Source organism: Pseudophryne corroboree (assembly GCF_028390025.1).
Source record: "Pseudophryne corroboree isolate aPseCor3 chromosome 3 unlocalized genomic scaffold, aPseCor3.hap2 SUPER_3_unloc_7, whole genome shotgun sequence".
Classification (NCBI taxonomy): Eukaryota; Metazoa; Chordata; class Amphibia; order Anura; family Myobatrachidae; genus Pseudophryne; species Pseudophryne corroboree.
The window spans coordinates 1,534,515-1,543,760 of NW_026967563.1; the positions used below are offsets into that span (position 1 = coordinate 1,534,515).

The 9,246-nt window shown below is 45.1% G+C and overlaps 1 protein-coding gene across 1 annotated transcript in view; it reads right to left on the reverse strand.

Annotated features, from left to right (window-relative positions):
• LOC134984639 (uncharacterized) overlaps positions 1-9,246 on the reverse strand; it is a 452,661-nt gene that overhangs the window by 402,193 nt on the left and 41,222 nt on the right. The window lies entirely within an intron of this gene.

Genomic DNA, 9,246 nt, shown 5'->3' on the forward strand with positions numbered 1-9,246 from the left:
AGTCTCTTAAGTAGCTTGAAGGGACCTGGTAGCTGAGAAATGGGACGGTAGTTAGAGAGTGTGTTTGGGTCAGAGTTGTGTTTGTTTAGACTGGGAGTAATCACTGCATGCTTAAACAGAGAAGGAAAGATACCAGTAGAGAGAGAGAGATTACAGATTTTAGTTAAGGTTGGGATAAGCACAGGAGACAAAGTTTTACTGACCTGTGAGGGTATAGGATCAAGAGGAGAGGTAGTGGAGTAGGAGGATGGAAAGAGTGTTGATACTTCATCTTCACTTGTGGGATCAAATGAAGAGAAAGTGCCAGAGGGTTCAGGTCTTACATCTATAGTGGGGAAAGTATTGGAAGGTATTCTAAGGCATAGTATTCAGAAGTTCAATAAGGTCATTAAAAGGAATCAACATGGATTTGTGAAGGACAGATCATGTCAAACCAACTTGGCTTTTATGAAACCGTAAGTGCGAACCTTGATCAGGGTAAGGAGGTGGATGTAATCTTTTTAGACTTTGCCAAAGCTTTCGACACAGTACCACACACGCGACTTATCTATAAGCTACAAGAAATGGGGCAAGGGAGCACAATATGCACTTGGGTCAGTAATTGGTTAGATATTCGGTAGCAGCGCTTTGGGGTTAATAGATTATTTTCAAATTGGACTGAAGTGCTAAGTGGTGTGCCACAAGGGTCTGTACTAGGACCACTATTGTTCAACATTTTCATTAACAACCTAACAGAAGGTCTAGGGAGCATGGTGTCAATTTTTGCAGACGATAACAAATTGTGTAAGGTTTTAAATAACGGAGGAGGATGCTGAGCCTTCAGAACGACTTGGTTAAACTAGAAGCATGGGCAGCCAAATCGAGAATGAGCTTCAACACAGACAAGTGTAAGGTAATGCACTGTGGTAACAAGAACAAAAGTAACACCTACATACTAAATAAGGCAATTTTGGGGGATTCTGTACTGGAAAAAGACTTAGGTGTCCTCATAGATAGCAAACTAAGCAGCAGTACCCAAAGTAGGACTGCAGCAAAGAAAGCTAAAAAGATATTAGCATGCATAAAACGGGGAATTGATGCTAGGGACGAGAGTATTATGCTCCCATTATATAAATCACCAGTGAGGCCACATCTTGAATACTGTGTAGAATTTTGGGCACCATACTACAAAAAGGATATTCTGGAGCTAGAAAAGGTTCAGAGGCGGGCATGGAGACTCTGGAGTACGAGGAAAGGCTTGCTAGGCTAGGCATGTTTATACTGGAAAAGAGGAGACTAAGAGGGGACATGATCAACATTTGCAAATATATAAGGGGACAATACACGGAGCTTGCGCGGGACCTGTGTTTGGTAAGATCAGCACAGAGGACACAAGAACACTTGCTTAGGTTAGAGGAGAGGAGATTCCGCACAAAGCCAGGAAATGTTTTTTTCATAGTAAGGACAATACGTGTTTGGAATTCCCTGCCTTAGAGTTATAATGGCGGACACAGTCAACACCTTTAAGAATGGGTTGGATAAATTCCCAATGGATAAGGATATCCAGGGTTAGGGTGCATAGATTGTCACGCACTACAGTTATTAAAAAAAAGGAATAAACACAACGGCTGACATCAGCATCAGAAAAAACTTAGGCCAAAAATAATACTGCACAGGAAACCACAAATAGGTTGAACTCGATGGACAAATTCTTTTTTCTTACGTCCTAGAGGATGCTGGGGTCCATAATACCATGGACTGGTCCACCAGGAGCCATTGGCACTTTAAGAGTTTAATAGTGTGGGCTGGCTCCTCCCCTTATGCCCCTCCTACCAGACGTCATTTAGAAAATGTGCCCGGAGGAGCTCTACAAAGTTTTTTTAGTAAACGTTTTTCTTAGAGTTTTTATTTTACCAGGAGGCTTCTGGCAACAGCCTCCCTGCATCGAGGGACTGAGGGGGGAAGTAGTGTCCACCCTGCGGGGTCTAAGCCACTGTCTCCGCTGACAGGACACTGAGCTCCAGAGGGGATAGATCATTCCCCACCACAGGGGAACGATCACCCCAGCAGCATGCCGCCGCCCCCTTGCAGAGCTGAAGTGTGGCAAGTGAGTCACCACCCCCCCTAACAAACGGTGGGTCGGTGTGAAGATGGCGGCTACAGGGTAGGTACTGCGCTCCCGGACAGCTCAGCGATAACTATGTTCGGCACTGTGAGGGGCGCCCTGAGCCAGCGCCTAACTCTACACTGACCATTCCAGCCTTTCGGCATCTGCGGATCTCAGCCAGCACACAAAACCTCAGGCTAGTATAATCTATGAAGAGCGGGAAGACCACCCCATTAAAAGGCGGAGCTTCTCAGAGCAGACCCAGCAGCGTTTCAGCGCCATTTTCCTGCCTACAAGTGGAAGTTCAGTCCCTCTAGTGCAACTCCAGCTATCTGTACGGTACCGGGGGGTTGTAGAAGGGAGGGGAAGCTGTGTAAGACTGTGTCACCTATTAAGGGACACAGTCAGCGCTGGTTTAGGGTCTCCCTATACCTGTAATAGCGCTGTGTGTGGGTTGGCTCCAATCTCTTTGTCTCTCTGCCATTCTTGGGGGGGAAATTCTGTCTGCCCAGTACCCTGTGTGTATGTGGGGTGTATTAGCAGACATGTATAGAGACTCTGTTTCATATGCTGCAGAGGATTTATCTTCTCAGGAAGATCCCATCCCATGTAGTCAGGATTGCACTGTTGTAGCGCAGATCCCAGCTAGAGAACCAGAGTGGTTAGCCTCTCTTAGCGGGACTATTTCTCAAATTTCTGAGAGGATTACAAGAACTGAGCATGTCACCCAGGTATTGCAATCCTCTATGGTTGTATGGTCTGATACTGCTCCCACAGGGTCCCCTGCGGTACATTCTCACAAACGTGCGCTTTCCAAGATTATGCAGGATGACACGGGCACCGATTCTGACACTGCAGACGGTGGCGGGGATGTGTCGAGGTGGACGGTGTCACTTGCTAAGGGGGTGCAGTTGATGATTGAGGACATATGGGATGTGTTGCACATTTCTGACACAGCTCCTGAGCAGGTAGAGGAGGCCTTTTTCACGGACAGTAAGAAGGCCCCTCTCACTTTTCCAGCATCCAAGGAATTAAATGCTATATTTGAAAAGGCCTGGGAAAATCCGGAGAAGAAATTCCAGATCCCTAAGAAGGGTCTTGGTTGCTTTTCCATTCCCAGAGGATGATAGAAAGAAATTGGAGTCTCCACCTATATGTGCAGTACTGCGGTCCATTAATTAACATATTAGAGTGTAGGAGTACTCCAATTTATGTATATACCAGAGGGATCCCACGGTATTAAAGTGGATAATTTGAGTAGTTCAGTATCCTCACTTATAGGTCAGTGTTCTCACCCAATGTTGGTAATCTCCGCTGGTTCCCGTCAATAGCAAAGTGCAGTGTGAGCTACAAACGGCTGCAGGTATCCCTCACAGATGGACCAGTGGGAGATGCAGCGAGCTCCGATAATCAGTCTGCAGACAGGTGCCCCGGCACAGCGGAGGGCAGTAGCGTTCCGTCCCGTGTGACAACAGTGAGGATCAATGAAATTGTTTATAGCAGGGTTAAACGAAGTGGATGAATCTCCTTCAATGGACCGACAATAGCTACAACACTCAATGCGTTTCTCCGCCACAGGCAAACGGCAGTTTTCTCAGGAGATATGAATACCCAATGAAGAAGTAAATGGGTATTTAAACCGTTTGTTTGTTTGCCTACTATTGCCTGTGCATGGATTTCTAAAGCTATAGCCAGGTGGTCAATCACTCTGCAGGAGGACTTGACTACGATGGATACAGGTGACGTTGATTTATTCTTATGTAACATTAAGGATTCTGCAGGGTTCCTGGTAGATTCCATGAAAGACCTGGGTTCCATGGTTGCGGGGATCTCCTCCATGTCCGTCTCGACTCGCAGGGGTCTCTGGCTACGCCAATGGTCTGCAGACGCGGAATCCAGGAAATGCGTGGAGGGCCTACCCTACACAGGTCAGGCTTTATTTGGGGAGGCGCTGGATGCATGGATTGCCACGGCTACGGCGGGTAAGTCTCCTTTTCTCCCCTCAGCTGCACCGGCTACGAAGAAGCCTTTTACACCAGCCATGTCACAGTCCTTTTGGCCCGCGAGGCCTAGAAAGAACAAGCCTTCTCACACCTTCTTCAGAGGTGGTTGTTCTAAAGGAAAAAAGCCTGCTCCCGCAGGTTCCCAAGACCAGAAGCCTGCATCTGGTACCCCCAAGTCCTCCGCATGACGGTGGACCGCACAGCCTGGAGTAAGGTCAGGTGGGAGCAAGACTCTGGCATTTCAGCCACATCTGGGTGTTGTCTGGTCTGGACCCTTGCATACAGGATATAGTGTCCAGGGGGTACAGACTGGAGTTTCAAACTTTCCCACCTCACCGTTTCTTCAAAGCAGGCTTACCGGCTTTGCCGGCAGACAGAGCAATTCTTCTGGATACTATCTGAAAACTGCTAGTGTCCAAGGTCATTGTTCCAGTTCCGCCTCATCAGTGGTACAAGGGTTACTATTTGAACCTTTTTGTGGTACCGAAGCCGGATGGTTCTGTACTGCAAATTCTGAACTTAAAGTCTTTGGACGCTTATCTCAGGGAGTTCAAGTTCAAGATGGAGTCTCTGAGAGCTGTCATCTCAGGACTGACGAAGGGGGAATTTCTGGTGTCCCTGGACATCAAGGATGCGTACCTCCACATTCCCATTTGGGCGCCGCATCAGGCTTATCTCAGGTTTGGACTGTTAGACAATCAGAGCCGGCCATAGGCATAGGCAAACTAGGCAATTGCCTAGGGCATTTGATATGCCATGGGGCATCATCAGCTTCTGCTGATTAAAATGATATGCGACATGCCTATATTCTGTATGTAGCATTTCATATGCAGATACAGCCACAGTCTCACACAGTATATAGGCATGCTGCATATCAATTTAATCAGCAGAAGCTGCGTGTGCATCCTAGCCACATAGTGATGCAAATAAGATGCATTATCATTAAAGAAAAGTGCCCGACGTTAGCATTGATGCAAGATTTGTGAGGACACATCTGTATCCAAGCAGAGGCAGAGGTCACAGTGTTAGTGGCAGTGTGAGTGCTGTGTGCATGTGAGTGGGTTGGTTGTGCAGTAGTTTTCAGAATATGTGTAAGGAACATTATGTGTGTCATGTAAAAATGCATTAATAATGTGCAACATATGTGTAAAGGGCCACTATGTGTGTCATTATGTGTATAAAGGCATTAATAATGTGCGGCATATGTGTAACAGGGTACTACTGTATGTGTGTCATTATGTGTATAGGGGCACTAATAATGTGCAGCAAATGTGTAGGGGGCACTATGTGTGTCATTATGTGTATAAGGGCATTAATAATGTGCGACATATGTGTAAGGGACATTATGTGTAAAAGGGCATTAATAAAGGTTGTCATAATGTGTAAGGTGCATTATGTTTATAAGGATATTAATGTGTCTCATATGTGTAAGGGGCATTACTGTGTGGAATTGTGTAAAAATGCATTACTAATGTGTGGCATTATGTGTATAAGGTGCTCTACTATGTGGCGTTGCAAATAGAAAGGGCACCACTGTAGCGTCTAATGTGAATAAAGAGCAATAAGGTGTGGTGTAATGTGAATAAGGATCAATTCAGTGTGATGTAATGTGAATAAGGGGCTCTACTGTGAGGAGTAATGTTTATTAAGCAAAGTGATACTACTGTGGGATGTAATATGAATTATGGACACTATCGCAAGATAAAATGTGAATACATTTGCAGTACTGTGTGGCGTAATTGGAATTGGGGTTACTATTGTGTGGCCATGTCCCTTCCCAGCAAGAAGATGCCCCTTTTTGGGCTGTGCGTCAAATGTGCGAACTGTTCCTATTTAAAAATTTGGGTGAGGGGTAATGGTGCTGGGAAAGAGGTGCAAGGTCAGAGGCAGAACCAGCGGTGGTGCTAGGGGGCACCAGCCAAAATCTTGCCTAGGGCATCATATTGGTTAGGGCCAGCTCTGTAGACGATCACTATCAGTTTCAACCGAGGGTCTTCACCAAGGTGATGGCAGAGATGATGGTTCTGCTCCGCAAGCAGGGGGTGAACATAATTCCGTATCTGGACAATCTCCTGATCAAGGCGTCATCCAGGGAGAAGTTGTTAAGATCCATTGCTCTCACGACACAACTGCTCAAGGAGCACGGTTGGATCCTGAACCTTCTAAAGTCTCATCTGGAGCCGACAAGGAGGCTTTCCTGGGAATGATCCTCGACACGGAGGTGCAGAGGTGGTTTCTACCGGTGGAGAAAGCATTGGTGATTCAAACAATAGTCCAGGATGTCTTGGAGCCTTCCCGGGTATCGGTTCATCAGTGCATCCACCTTCTGGGGAAGATGGTTGCCTCCTACGAGGCTCTGCAGTACAGAAGGTTTCATGCTCGATCCTTTCAGCTGGATCTCTTGGACCAGTGGTCGGGATCTCACCTACATATGCACCAGAGGATACGTCTGTCACCAAGAGCCAGGATTTCGCTCCTGTGGTGGCTACAACTACCACACCTTCTGGAAGGCTGAAGGTTCGGGGTTCAGGACTGGATCCTTCTAACCACGGATACAAGTCTAAGAGGTTGGGGAGCATTCGCTCAGGGAGAAACCTTCCAAGGAAGGTGGTCGTATCAAGAATTCCTTCTCCCAATAAACATCCTGGAGCTAAGGGCCGCGTACAATGGCCTTCTTCAAGCAGCACACCTACAGGCTCGAGTTGTTCAGGTTCAGTCGGACAACGTGACCACAGTGGTCTACATAAACTGAAAAGGCAGAACGAAGAGCAGGGCTGCAATGTCAGAGGTGTCAAAAATCCTCCTCTGGGCAGAAAGGCATGCAGTGGTGATGTCAGCAATCTTCATTCCGGGAGTAGACAACTGGGAAGCAGACTTCCTTAGCAGACACAATCTCCATCCAGGAGAGTGGGGCCTCCACCCGGAGGTGTTCGAGGAGGTAACCGGTTGGTGGGTGGTTCCTCACATAGACATAATGGCCTCCCGCCTCAACAAGAAGCTGCAGAGGTACTGTTCCAGGTCGAGAGACCCGCAGGCAGTGGCGGTGGACGCACTGGTAACACCGTGGGTGTTCACGTCAGTGTATGTGTTCCCTCCACTTCCTCTGATTCCAAGAGTTCTTCAACTTGTAAGAAGAACAAAGGTTCTGGCAATCCTCATTACTCCGGACTGGCCAAGGAGAAAATAGGATTTTAATTACCTACCGGTAAATCCTTTTCTCGTAATCCGTAGAGGATGCTTGGCGCCCGCCCGCACAGCGCTTTATTTTTTTGCTTTGGTTTTCTAGTTTAGTACTGCCTGGTTCCTAGGTAGGTTCTGCATTATTTACTGTTTCAGTTGTTGCTGAGTTTTCTGGCATGTTAGCCAGATTTGCCTGTTCTGTGAGCTGGTATGAATCTCACCATTATCTGTGTATTTCCTTCTCTCGAAGTATGTTGTCTCCTCGGGCACAGTTTCTAGACTGGTAGGAGGGGTATAGAGGGAGGAGCCAGCCCACACTATTAAACTCTTAAAGTGCCAATGGCTCCTGGTGGACCCGTCTATACCCCATGGTACTAACATGGACCCCAGCATTCTATACGGACTACGAGAAAAGGATTTACCGGTAGGTAATTAAAATCTTGTTTTTTCAACCTTAGATACTATGTTACTATGTAATAGAAAAGGAAACTATAGGTCAGTAAGACAATACAGTAGGAAACTATAGGTCAGTAAGACAATACAGTAGGAAACTAGGTCAGTAAGACAACACAGTAGGAAACTGTAGGTCAGTAAGACAATACAGAAATAAACTATAGGTCAGTAAGACAATACAGTAGGAAACTATAGGTCAGTAAGACAATACAGTAGGAAACTGTAGGTCAGTAAGACAATATGGTAAGAAACAATAGGTCAGTTAGACAATACAGTAAGAAACTATGTCAGTAAGACAATACAGTAGTAAACTAGGTCAGTAAGACAATACAGTAAGAAATTATAGGTCAGTAAGACAATACAGTAGGAAACTATAGGTCAGTAAAACTATAGATCAGTTAGGCAATACAGTAAGAAACTATAGGTCAGTAAGACAATACAGTAAGAAACTCTAGGTCAGTAAGACAATACAGTAGGAAACTATAGGTCAGTAAGAAAATACAGTAGGAAACTATAGGTCAGTAAGACAATACAGTAGGAAACAATAGGTCAGTAAGACAATACAGTAAGAAAATCTAGGTCAGTAAAACAATACAGTAGGAAACTATAGGTCAGAAAGACAATACAGTAGGAAACTATAGGTCAGTAAGACAATACAGTAGGAAACTATAGGTCAGTAAGACAATACAGTAGGAAACTATAGATCAGAAAGACAATACAGTAGGAAACTATAGGTCAGTAAGACAATACAGTAGGAAACTATAGGTCAGTAAGACAATACAGTAAGAAACTATAGGTCAGTAAGACAATACAGTAGGAAACATTTAAAAAGGCTTTATAAATGAGTTCCTCCTAACACCGCACAACTGCTCAGTGCGCAGACATTTGTGCGCAAATTAAAAAAACCTATGGAGAATTATCACCAATAACTTTTTGCGGCTAATTGGATAGAGATTTTTTGCGATGAACTGAATCCCCCCCCCCCATAAAGTGTTTATACATACAGTGTGATGTTACATTGAGATTACCGCTGGAGGAAACTCTGCCACAATATTATTAAATGTGGAATTTATCCCATCCTCGTATGGGTGTAATATATTAATATATTCTTACTGACCAGGATTACCAGCACTGAATCAATTATCCCCCAATATAATATACATGCCGATGTTTAACTACAAAAACCACTTGTTTTTTTATTACTTTATTCACCTTTATACATTTACCTTTGTGTTTTATATATCACTGATTTATCTTACATACTTCACTTAATAAACAAACAGGACATCACTTTCTCTTCTTTGCTGTTTTATTATTGCAAAACCCATGTCACCTCTAGTAATCCCACTTGAGCGTCCATGTCACCTCTAGTAATCCCACATGAGCGTCTGTGTCACCCCTAGTAATTTCACACGAGCATCTATATCACCTCTAGTAATCCCACACGAGCGTCCATGTCACCTCTAGTAATCTCACACGAGCGTCCATGTCACCTCTAGTAATCCCACACGAGCGCCCATGTCA